Source organism: Psammomys obesus, unplaced genomic scaffold (assembly GCF_907164565.1).
Source record: "Psammomys obesus unplaced genomic scaffold, mPsaObe1.curated_primary_1811, whole genome shotgun sequence".
NCBI lineage: Eukaryota > Metazoa > Chordata > Mammalia > Rodentia > Muridae > Psammomys > Psammomys obesus.
Genome location: NW_026596125.1, coordinates 12,399,934 through 12,410,939, shown reverse-complemented (window position 1 = coordinate 12,410,939; position 11,006 = coordinate 12,399,934).

Here is an 11,006-nt window from a genome sequence, read left to right as displayed (position 1 = left end):
TCGCTCATGTATACTATCATATCATCTGCAAATAGTGACACTTTGACCTCTTCCTTTCCGATTTGTATCCCCTTGATCTCCTTTAGTTGTCTTATTGCTCTGGCTAGGACTTCAAGTACAATGTTAAAGAGATATGGAGAGAGTGGGCAGCCTTGTCTTGTCCCTGATTTCAGTGGGATTGATTTAAGTTTCTCTCCATTGAGTTTGATGTTGGCTATAGGCTTCTGTATATTGCCTTTCCTATCTTTAGGTATGTGCCTTGTATCCCTGATCTCTCCAAGACTTTAAACATAAATGGGTGTTGGACTTTGTCAAATGCTTTTTCAGCATCTAAGGTGATGATCATGTGGTTTTTCTCCTTCATTTTGTTTATGTGGTGGATTACATTGATGGATTTCCGTATGTTGAACCACCCTTGCATTCCTGGGATGAAGCCTACTTGGTCATGGTGGATGATATCTTTGATGTGTTCTTGGATTCGGTTTGCAAGTATTTTATTGAGTATTTTTGCATCAATGTTCATAAGAGAGATAGGTCTGAAGTTCTCTTTTTTTGTTGGATCTTTGTGTGGTTTAGGTATCAAAGTGACTGTGGCTTCATAGAATGAGTTTGGTAGTGTTCCTTCTGTTTCTATTTTATGGAATAGTTTGAGGAGAATTGGTGTTAGTACTTCTTTGAAGGTCTTGTAGAATTCTGCGCTGAAGCCATCTGGTCCAGGGCTTTTTTTGGAGGGGAGACTGTTATTGACTGCTTCAATTTCCTTGGGAGATATAGGGCTATTCAGTCTTTCTACCTGATCTTGACTTAATTTTGGTAGATGGAATCTGTCAAGAAAGTTATCCATTTCATTTAGATTTTCAAATTTTGTGCCATATAGGCTTTTGTAGTATGACCTAATAATCGTTTGGATTTCCTCAGTGTCTGTAGTTATGTCCCCATTTTCCTTTCTGATTTTGCTGATTTGGATAGTTTCTCTCTGCTTTTTAGTTAGTTTGGCTAAGGGTTTGTCTATCTTGTTGATTTTCTCAAAGAACCAGCTTTTTGTTTCATTGATTCTTTGGATAATTTTATTTGTTTCTAATTGATTGATTTCTGCCCTTAGTTTGATTATTTCCAGCCGTCTGCTCCTCTTGGGTGTATCTGCTTCTTTTTTTTCTAGGTTTTTCAGTTGGGCCATTAAGTTGTTTGTATGTGATGTTATGGATTTTTTCTTGTAGGCACTTAGTGCTATAAATTTTCCTCTGAGCACTGCTTTCAATGTGTCCCATAAATTTGGGTATGTTGTGCCTTCATTTTCATTGAATTCTAGAAAGTCTTTAATTTCTTTCTTTATTTCTTCCTTGACCCAGCTGTCATTGAGTAGTAAGTTGTTCAGTTTCCATGTGCGTGTCGGCTTTTTGTTATTTCTGTTGTTGTTGAGGTCCAGCTTAAGTCCATGGTGGTCAGATAGTATACAAGGGATTATTTCAATCCTTTTGTATCTGTTGAGGCTTGCTTTGTGACCAACTATATGGTCTATTTTGGAGAAGGTTCCATGTGGTGCTGAAAAGAAGTTGTACTCTTTTGAGTTTGGGTGAAAAGATCTGTAGACATCTATTAGGTCCATTTGATTTAGGGATTCTGTGAGTGCTTTTATTTCCCTATTTGGTGTCTGTCTGGTTGATCTGTCCCTTGATGAGAGTGGGGTGTTGAAGTCTCCCACTATTAAGGTATTAGGATCAATGTATGATTTAAGCTTTAATATTGTTTCATTTACGAATGTAGGTGCTCTTGTGTTTGGGGCATAGATATTCAAAATTGTGATGTCCTCTTGTTGGATTTTTCCTTTGATGAGAATATAGTGGCCCTCCTTATCTTTTTTGATTAACTTGGGTTGAAAGTCTATTTTATTAGATATTAGGATGGCTACTCCAGCTTGTTTACTGGAACCATTTGCTTGAAAAACATTTTTCCAGCCCTTTACTCTGAGGTAGTGTTTATCTTTGTTGCAGAGGTGTGTTTCTTGGATGCAACAGAATTTGGGTCCTGTTTCCGTAACCATTCTGTTAGCCTGTGTCTTTTTATTGGTGAGTTGAGTCCATTAATATTGATAGATAATATTGACCAATGCATGTTAGTTCCTTTTGTAATGGAGTCGATGATCTTACCTTGTTTCATTGCTTGTTTTCTTTTCATTTTTGTTGGGACATTATCTGTATGCCCTGTTTTCTTGGGTGAATTCGTTTTCATTGGATTGGAGTTTTCCTTCTGGTATCTTCTGTAGGGTTGGTTTGCTGTATAGATATTGCGTAAATTTAGTTTTGTCATGGAATATTTTGTTTTCTCCATCTATGTTGATTGAAAGCTTTGCAGGGTATAGTAGTCTCGGTTGACATTTGTGATCTCTTAGAGTCTCCATGATGCTTTCCCAGGCCCTTCTGGCTTTCATAGTTTCTGATGAGAAGTCTGGTGTGATTCTGATAGGTCTACCTTCATATGTTACTTGGCCTTTTTCCCTTGCTGCTTTTAATATCTTTTCTTTGTTCTGTAGATTTAGTGTTTTGACTATGATGTGACGTGATGTGTTTCTTTTCTGGTCTAGTCTATTTGGTGTTCTGTAGGCCTCTTGTATATTTATGGACATCTCTTTCTTTAAGTTGGGAAAATTTTCTTCTATGATTGTTTTGAAAATATTTTCTGGACCTTGGAGCCTGGAGTCTTCTTTTTCATCAATTCCTATTATTCTTAGATTTTGTCTTTTTATAGCATCCTTGATTTCTTGGATATTTTGTGATTGGAATTTTTCTGATTTTACTTTTTCTTTGAGAGAAGTATCAATTTCTGCAAGTGTGTCTTCAGCTCCAGAGATTCTCTCTTCCATCTCTTGTATTCTGTTGGTGATGCTTACTTTTGTGGTTCCTGATCTTTTCTCCAAGTTCTCCAGCTCAAGAGTTTTCTCATTTTGTGTTTTCTTTATTGATTCTAATTCTGTTTTCATGCCTTGCACCATTTCTTTTATGTGTTTGAATTTGGATTCCTGTCTCTCTACGATGGACTCTATTTCTTTGTTCATTTCCTTTTTGTATGCCACTAATTTTTTCTCTACTTGTGCCTCTATTTGTTTGGCTATGTTTGCCTGTGTTTCTTTAAGGGTTTTGTCTATTTCTTCTTTCTTTACCTCCAATTGACTGGCCAACTCTTTGAAAGATTTGTTCATTTCCTCCTTATGAGCCTCAAATAATTGAGCAAGCATGGCTTTAAGGTCATTTTCCTGTGCTTCTGATGAATTGGAGTATCCATCGATTTTGGGGTTTGCTGGTGAAGTCATGATGTCCTGATTTATGTTGGAAGTGTTCTTTTGCCTACCCCTGGCCATTGGCTTATCTGAGACCTTCCCTGTTTGTTTTTGGATTCTGCTGATCAGACTGGTACTGTCTCTCTCTCGAGTCTGGAGAATTCTTCAGGAAGTTGAGAGAGGTCCCGTGTCCTTAGCGTATACTGAGGACTAGCTGTACCTGTGGGAGGAAAGTACGCAGGCGCAAACAGAGGCAAATGCAAGCGTGCGTGCGTGCGTGTGTATATTTGTGTGTGTGTGTGTGTAAGTGGGTGTGGGCGTGTGTCTCGAGGGACAGAGTGATGGCTAATGTTGAACCCTTGAGTGTGTGGGAGGGGCTCTGCAATGTATATGTCGCAGGCGCTAGTGATGATCGCAGCGCAATTTCTGGCATTAACTGCCTTAACTCCTCAATTAGACCCACAGAGCAGGAACTTTAATGTTCCAAGTGCCCCTCTGTTTCCCAAAGTGGGTATATGGGTGGGAGGGGGTTCGATGCCTGGCTTCTGTTTTAGCAGGACCCAGGATCAGTGGAGCTGCAGATTCTCAAGGGTGCACTCACTTACAGGCAGGACACTTGGCAGAGATCGGCGTATCTGGGCTCTCTGCTCTCTCTTTGGCCCTGCTTCTTTGATGAGCTCCGCCAGTTCCGTGCTGCTGTCACTGCCAGGTTATGAGGTCTTGCTGCAGCTGGAGATTTCAGGGTGGTCACGTCAGTGGGAATCGGGGTAACCAGCCTTTCTGTTCTCTGGTTTGGCCCTGGTTAGTCTTAAACTGGAGGGCTGATGTGCCCCGCCAGCTCAGTGCTGCTCCGCCGCCAGGTTAGAAAGTCCAGCTGTAACTGGAGACTGGGTTGCTAGTCCAGATGCTTTCTGGGAAGTCCTGGGGTCTCTTTACTGTGCTCTCCAAGCTTTGGAGGCCCAGCGCCTGGTGTGTCTAGCTTGTATGGCGTTTCTGTCTGGTTTTGGTGAGTATATAGCGTATTCTCTGTCACTGTGGGATTGGGCGGGCCGAACCGTCAGTGATGGCGCTCCTGCGGAGCTAGTATGGTGTCTAGCAGACTCGGGCCCTGGGAGGATGGTGCAGCCGCCGCGCGTGAATCTGGGGCTCCGAGACACAGTACTGCTGGCCTTTGCCGATAAAGGGCTTGGGGCTCCGCCTCAGTGGCTGCAGGCCCCAGGCAGTTAGGTCTGCGCTGAGAAAGGCGAGTCCGCTGTGCCGAGGAGGAGGGAGGTCTGGGGGAGGGGAGTGCCGAGAGATCAAAGGATCCTTTCTCACCTTCCCCAACAAGTCCCTGGGTGACCCAAGACCAAGGTTTTCACCTCCTGCGATGTTCCCTGTTGTTTAGAAAGTCTCTCCGTTGTTTCCCTGGCTTCAGAAGTTCTTCCACTCATCAACTCAGAACTTTATCTCTTCCACAGCTCGGAAACTGTGTGTGCTAGTCGCCATCTTGGCTCCGCCCCCCCCCCCCCCCTATATACGTCTTTTCATGGTGTCCTTGATTTCTTGGATATTTTATGTTTGGGACTTTTCTGACTTTACTTTTTCTTTGAGAGAAGTGTCGTTTTCTGCGAGTGTATCTTCAGCTCCACAGATTCTCTCTTCCATCTCTTGTTGGTGATGCTTACCTTTGTGGTTCATGATCTTTTCTCCAAGTTCTCCAGCTCCAGGGTTTTCTCAGTTTGTGTTTTCTTTATTGATTCTAATTCTGTTCTCAAGCCTTGCACCATTTCCTTTATCTGTTTGAATGTGGATTCCTGTCTGTCTACGATGGACTCTATTTTTTTGTTCATTTCCTTTCTATATGCCACTAATTTTATCTCTGCTTGTGCCTCTATTTGTTTGGCTATGTTTGCCTGTGTTTCTTTAAGAATTTTTTCTATTTCCTCTTTCTTTACCTCCAATTGACTGGCCAAATCTTTGATAGATTTGTTCATTTTCTCTTTAACTGCCTGAATTTGCATGGTTATTCCTCTGAGAGAATTGTTTGTTTCCTCTTTATGAGCCTCAAATAATTGGGTAAGCATAGCTTTAAAGTCATTTTCCTGTGCTTCTGATGGATTGGAGTATCCATCAATTTTGGGGGTTGCTGGTGAAGTCATGAAGTCCTGATTTATGTTGGATGTGTTCTTTTACCTACCCCTGGCCATTGGCTTATCTGAAACCTTCCCTGTTTGTTTTTGGATTCTGTAGTTCAGACTGGTACTGTCTCTCTCTGGAGTCTGGAGAGTTCTTCAGGAAGCTGAGAGAGGTCCTGTGGCCTCAGCATGTGCATTGGTGGACTAGCTGTACTCTCAAGCACGTCACTTTGGCAGGGATGGGGTATCCGGGCTCTCTGCTCTCTGGTTTGGCCCTGCTTGTTCTTATGCAGGAGGACTGATGTGCTCTGCCAGCTCAGTGCTGCTGCCGCTGCCAGGTTAGGAAGTCTCACTGCAGCTGGAGACTGGGATGCCAATCCAGATGTCTTCTGGGAAGTTCGGGGGGGGGGGGCTTCCACTGTGCTCTCCAAGCCTCGGAGGCCCAGCGCCTGGGAGGCCTAGATTGTATGGCGGGTCTTCTTGGCTTTGGTGGGTATGTAGCTCATTATCTGTCACTGAGGGTTTGGGTGGGCTGTGCCATCAATGACTGAGCGACCCTGTGGGGTCAGTGTGGTGGCTAGCAGACCCGGGGCCCTGGGAGGATGGTGCGGCAGTGCAGGGGCCTCAATGTCCCAAGTGCCCCTCTGTTTCCCACAGTGGGTCTGTGGGTGGGAGGGGCCCGATGCCTGGCTTCTAGTTTAGAAGGGGCGTGGATCTGGAGCTCTGCAGACACTCACAGGTGTACTCACTCTCAAGCTGGTCACATCGGCAGAAATCGGGGTAAGCAGGCTCTCTGCTTTCTGGTTTGGCCCTGGTTGGTCTTAAGCTGGAGGACTGATGTGCCCCGCCAGCTCAGTGCTGCTCTGCCGCCAGGTTAGGTAGTCCTACTACAGTTGGAGACTGGGTTGCCAGTCCAGATGCTTTCTGGGAAGTCCTGTGGGCTCTCCACTGTGCCCTCCAAGCTTGGGAGGCCCAGCGCCTGGTGTGCCTAGCTTGTATGGCATTTCTGCTTGGCTTTGGTGAGTATATAGCATATTATCTGTCACTGAGGGATTGGGCGGGCCATACAGTCAGTGGCTGAGTGACCCTGCAGAGCCAGTATGGCAGCTAGCAGACCCGGACCCTGGGAGGATGATGCCGCACTTGTGCGCGGGTCCAGAACTCCAAGACCTGTACTGCTGGCAGTTGCCACTAAGGGGCTAGGAGCTCAGCCTCAACACCCCAGGCAGTTAGGTCTAAGCTGAGAATCTTGGTGAGTCCACTGTGCCAAGGAGGAGGGAGGTCGTAGAAAGGGGAGTGTTGGGAGATCAAAGGATCATTTCTCTCCTTCCCCAAACAAGTCCCTGGGTGACCCGAGACCAAAGTTCTTACTTCATGCAATGTTCCCTGTCATTTAGAAAGCCTCATCCGTTGTTTTCCTGGGTTCAGAGGTCCTTCCACTCACCAACTCAGGCGTTCAGCTCTTCCACAGCTTGGAAACTGTGTGTGCTAGTTGCCATCTTGGCTCTGCCCCCTATTTTTCAATTTTTTAAAAAATTATTTTTAATATATCTTTTCATTTTACATCCTGACTGTAGCCCTCTTCCTCCCCTCTTCCCGGTCACTCCTTATTCTCCCTTTTCCTCAGATAATGGGATACCCCCAGCCCTCTCTCCCCAGCACATTATGGTTGCTTCAGGACTGAGCTCATGCTCAACCACCGAGGCCAGGTAAGGCAGCCCAGGAGGGAGAAGTGATTGAAAGCAGGCTATATAGTCCATGCCATAAACAGCACCTGCTCATCTTACTAGGGGACCCACAGGAAGACTAAACTGTCCATTGGCTACGCATGTGCAGCAGGCCTATGTCCAGTCTACCCATCCTCCTTGGTTGGTGCTTCTATCTCCACAAGGGCACACGGGTCTAGGTTAGTTGCCACTGTTGGTTCTCTTGCATTGTCCGTGTCTCCTCTGGGTCGGTCCTTCCATCATTCCCCCCTACTTTTCTACAGGACTCCCTGAGCTCCATCTAATGTTTGGCTATGAGTCTCAGCTCCAGACACCAATAGTCAATGGGGAGGGAATATCATTTTCATTATTATGCTACTGTATTACTTTTGTTTAGTCTCTCTCGTTCTCCCTCTTTCTCCTCTCTCCTTTTCTGCTACATCTCTGTTTCTAGCTCTGAAGAAGCAAGCTTGGATGGATTCCCAACTCTCTGAGTAATTAATTTTAGCAATAGCATGAAAGATTTTAAAAGTAGACCTTTCTTAGTCAAGCCTCTGGAATCCAGCCATGTTGAACACTGACTGCAGTTCTGTGAACAGACCCTAATCTGAGATATGCATGGACACCTGGGAAATGAGTGTGATTTTAAGTTACTTGGTTTGTTGTGTTAATTAGAATGGAATACTATTTCACAGTGACATTCTCTTAAAAATTGTATATTCTCTTAATTGTATGTTCTCTTAAGAATGTACAATTTTGAAACTGACATAGAAAGATATGATAAACATACCATAGTTTATGAATCTTAATTTTATATACGTGACGTCTTCCAGAAATGTCCACTGTCGTCCATTCCTCCCAACCATCTTTCATCCAGTCTCATTTTCTCCCCATTAGTTATTCTGAGTCAACTAAAGACAAGGAGAATTGCTATCCTGCTTAGGATAGAAGTCTTAAACTAGAATGCAGGCATAGTGGATGTGAGAGTCAGGCTCCAGAGGCTTTAAGCTCACCCAAAATTTTTCTACAAGAGGAGAGAAAACAGAATTAAAGAAAACCAGGCAGGTATTAATTATTAGCCCGTTCAAGATGAGACTTATGAAGTGAAACTCTCTGCCTTTGCTTTGTTTTCTTTTGTCCTGGCTTCATTCCAAGTCATATTCTTCCTCATTAAGACAATGACATGAACACAAACTGACACCAGATGCTCACAGGGGTCACCCGGTCCTCCTCCACTGGGGAGGACAGTGGCAGGAATGTTAATTCTATCCTCATGTCTGGTTATATTTCTGGATACCCAGGAGGACTGTATTTCCAGGCTTTTCTTGTAGCTAGGATGAGGCCAGGTGGATGACGAGCAGGGATGAAAATGCCATTACTACTGGCTGTTGGAAACAGCACTTCATCCTTCTATCCCAGTCTCTCTTCCCTTTGTCATTGTGCTTTACAGGCCCCAAAGTTCAGATGGAGAAGCGACAATGTAGCAAAGGCATGACCAAACCGAAGGGGAATGCTTCTTGAACAAGAAAGCAAACTCGATTATACTAAAGCACTGAGGCAGGAGAGTCATCACTTGTACCTTCCACCTGGTCTAACCTGTGCAACTTGGTGTAAACATTGCTTTCTTAATTTCCCAACAGCTGACTTAGCTGCTAAGGTTGTTCTCATGCTTCGCTGTAGGCTAGCTCTAGCAATGGCATGTAACGGCTTGTAAGGAAAGTCATGACCATGATTGGAAACGTGAAAAAACATGCCCTGAGGACTTTTGGGAGGTTCATTATTATAAATCATGGTGACTGTCCCTGATCATAGGCTGAACGCTGACTCAAAAGTCCACCAAGAATTTCTACCAAGGTAGTTGATCTAAAATCAGGAGTTTGGGTATATTCGCCAGCCCACATTCACTGGACTTTTTTAGTCCACTGAACAAAGACTTTGTCAAACTGAAAAATTTCATATTACTTACACTGTTTTCATGTATGTGAATTTATATGACTTAGTTTGATATGTCTGTTCAAAAGTATGAAGGCTTAATGTAAATTCCTCATTTTTCCACTAATAATGCAGTCTGGCTTTGTTCTTATTAAACATTGATACACTGCTATTGGAGAAATATTTAATTTTTTCCTTGCAAATCCCACAAAAGTGGGATGTTAAACTCTGGTTAGCACCACAGCAGGTAAGCTCATCTACATTAATCTTATCCAGGGAACAATTTTCTCCACAGAAAATCTTTCTTGTACCGAGGAAATGGGATGTGGAACGCTAGCATCTTGGGACTGTGAAAAAACCCCGCTCTCCATACTAGCCTTTTAATGATGCAAAGGGAAACATCATTAGTGACATAGTTTCCTTTTCTTATGAATTTTAAACCTCTTGGGAACACATTGTTTCCACAATTGGGCAAAATCTAGGCATTTGACTAGTATTTCTCTTAAGATTATTGTTCTTATTGGCAATTACATTTTTATATTTAAATGCTGTGGTTTGGGCACTTTGATGATACTTTTTAAAAAATTAAAAATTGAAGAAACCAGAAAAGCGCCTTGTATGTGTTTAGAATTAAGTGTCTAAATTCATAACAGCTATAAGGCAGTGCTGAAGGTTTCACAAGTGTAGCAGTCGTAAAGAGGAGACAACACATGCCTGAGTTCAGTCACAGTCTCCCAACATTTACTGTGCCACAGTATCTGTCACTTTCTCTCTCTTGTTCTGAAACGAGCTCTTTTATTGATATGGTACACACAGTATTTCCATCACTTTCCTTCCAGCTTGCTTCATCTACAAAACATGGAACTCACAGACTGTATATAATCTGATTTTTTCAAATCAAGCTGATATTTCTGCCTTTTGTCTGAGCTGCTTAACCCATTCACATTTAATTCTATCATAGAGATGGTTAGACTTATAATTACCACTTTTGCCTTTTGTTTTATATAAGACTCAGATTTTAGGGATTTTTTTGTTTCATTTTTAAAAGCCCTTACCTGTTTTCCTTTATTGTATTCTGTTGTATTAAGCGAGGTTTTGAGTGGTACTTTTTTTGAGCTGGGTGCATTAAGTTAACATTAAAATTGAAGAATTACATGATGTCGTGTACATAGTAGTTATTTTTGTGTTCAAGTCTCCTCAACACTGTGGCCCCTACAGTAGACATGTCTTCTTCCACCTTCCATCAGAGTTTATCAGTCTTCTTGCCTGGCCATCCCCACCCCTGAGGATTCACTAACAGCTCCAGTGTCTAAGCAATCCTGTTTGGCTCCGTGATTGCCATTCATTGAGTAATTTCCTTTTAACCAAATCTTCGAAATGCACACTGCTCAGAATCCATCCTAACAAGCATGTCCCCTTTTTACTGCCTGGTTCCTAACGCTCTTGCAGTTGCTTAAACATCCCGCCAAATGTGCCCATTTTATAATTGTCTCCCTCATCACCATGTCTGAAGTTAGACTTTTTTCTTGGTGACCGAAGAGAAAAATACCATCTGCTGACAGAGCACAGGTTCCTTTGATCTTTAATTAGCATTCAAAGTCTTTTACTATCGAAGTCTTTTCCCTATTTCACATGAAAATGTGTTGGGCTTGCTATATACATAAATGCTTAGAAATAATATTTAGCCCTCATTCAAACAATTAAATCATCAGCTCCATCCTTTTATTCTCATTTCTAGTGCTATTTATAACATAATCCCCTCCTCCATCTCCTGCCGGGGCAACCTTCTCTACGGGAACAACACATACTGTCTCTTGAGAAGCTAAATGCCATGCACGCCACGTTTAGGTGACACGGACCACACAAATGTTCCAGCTAGCAGTATTTCAAGGTCCCCATTTCCTCTTTTAGAACTGGCCGAGTCCCTTTAGACTGAAGGAGGATGGCTCAGGAAAGTGACATCTTGTTTTGACAATG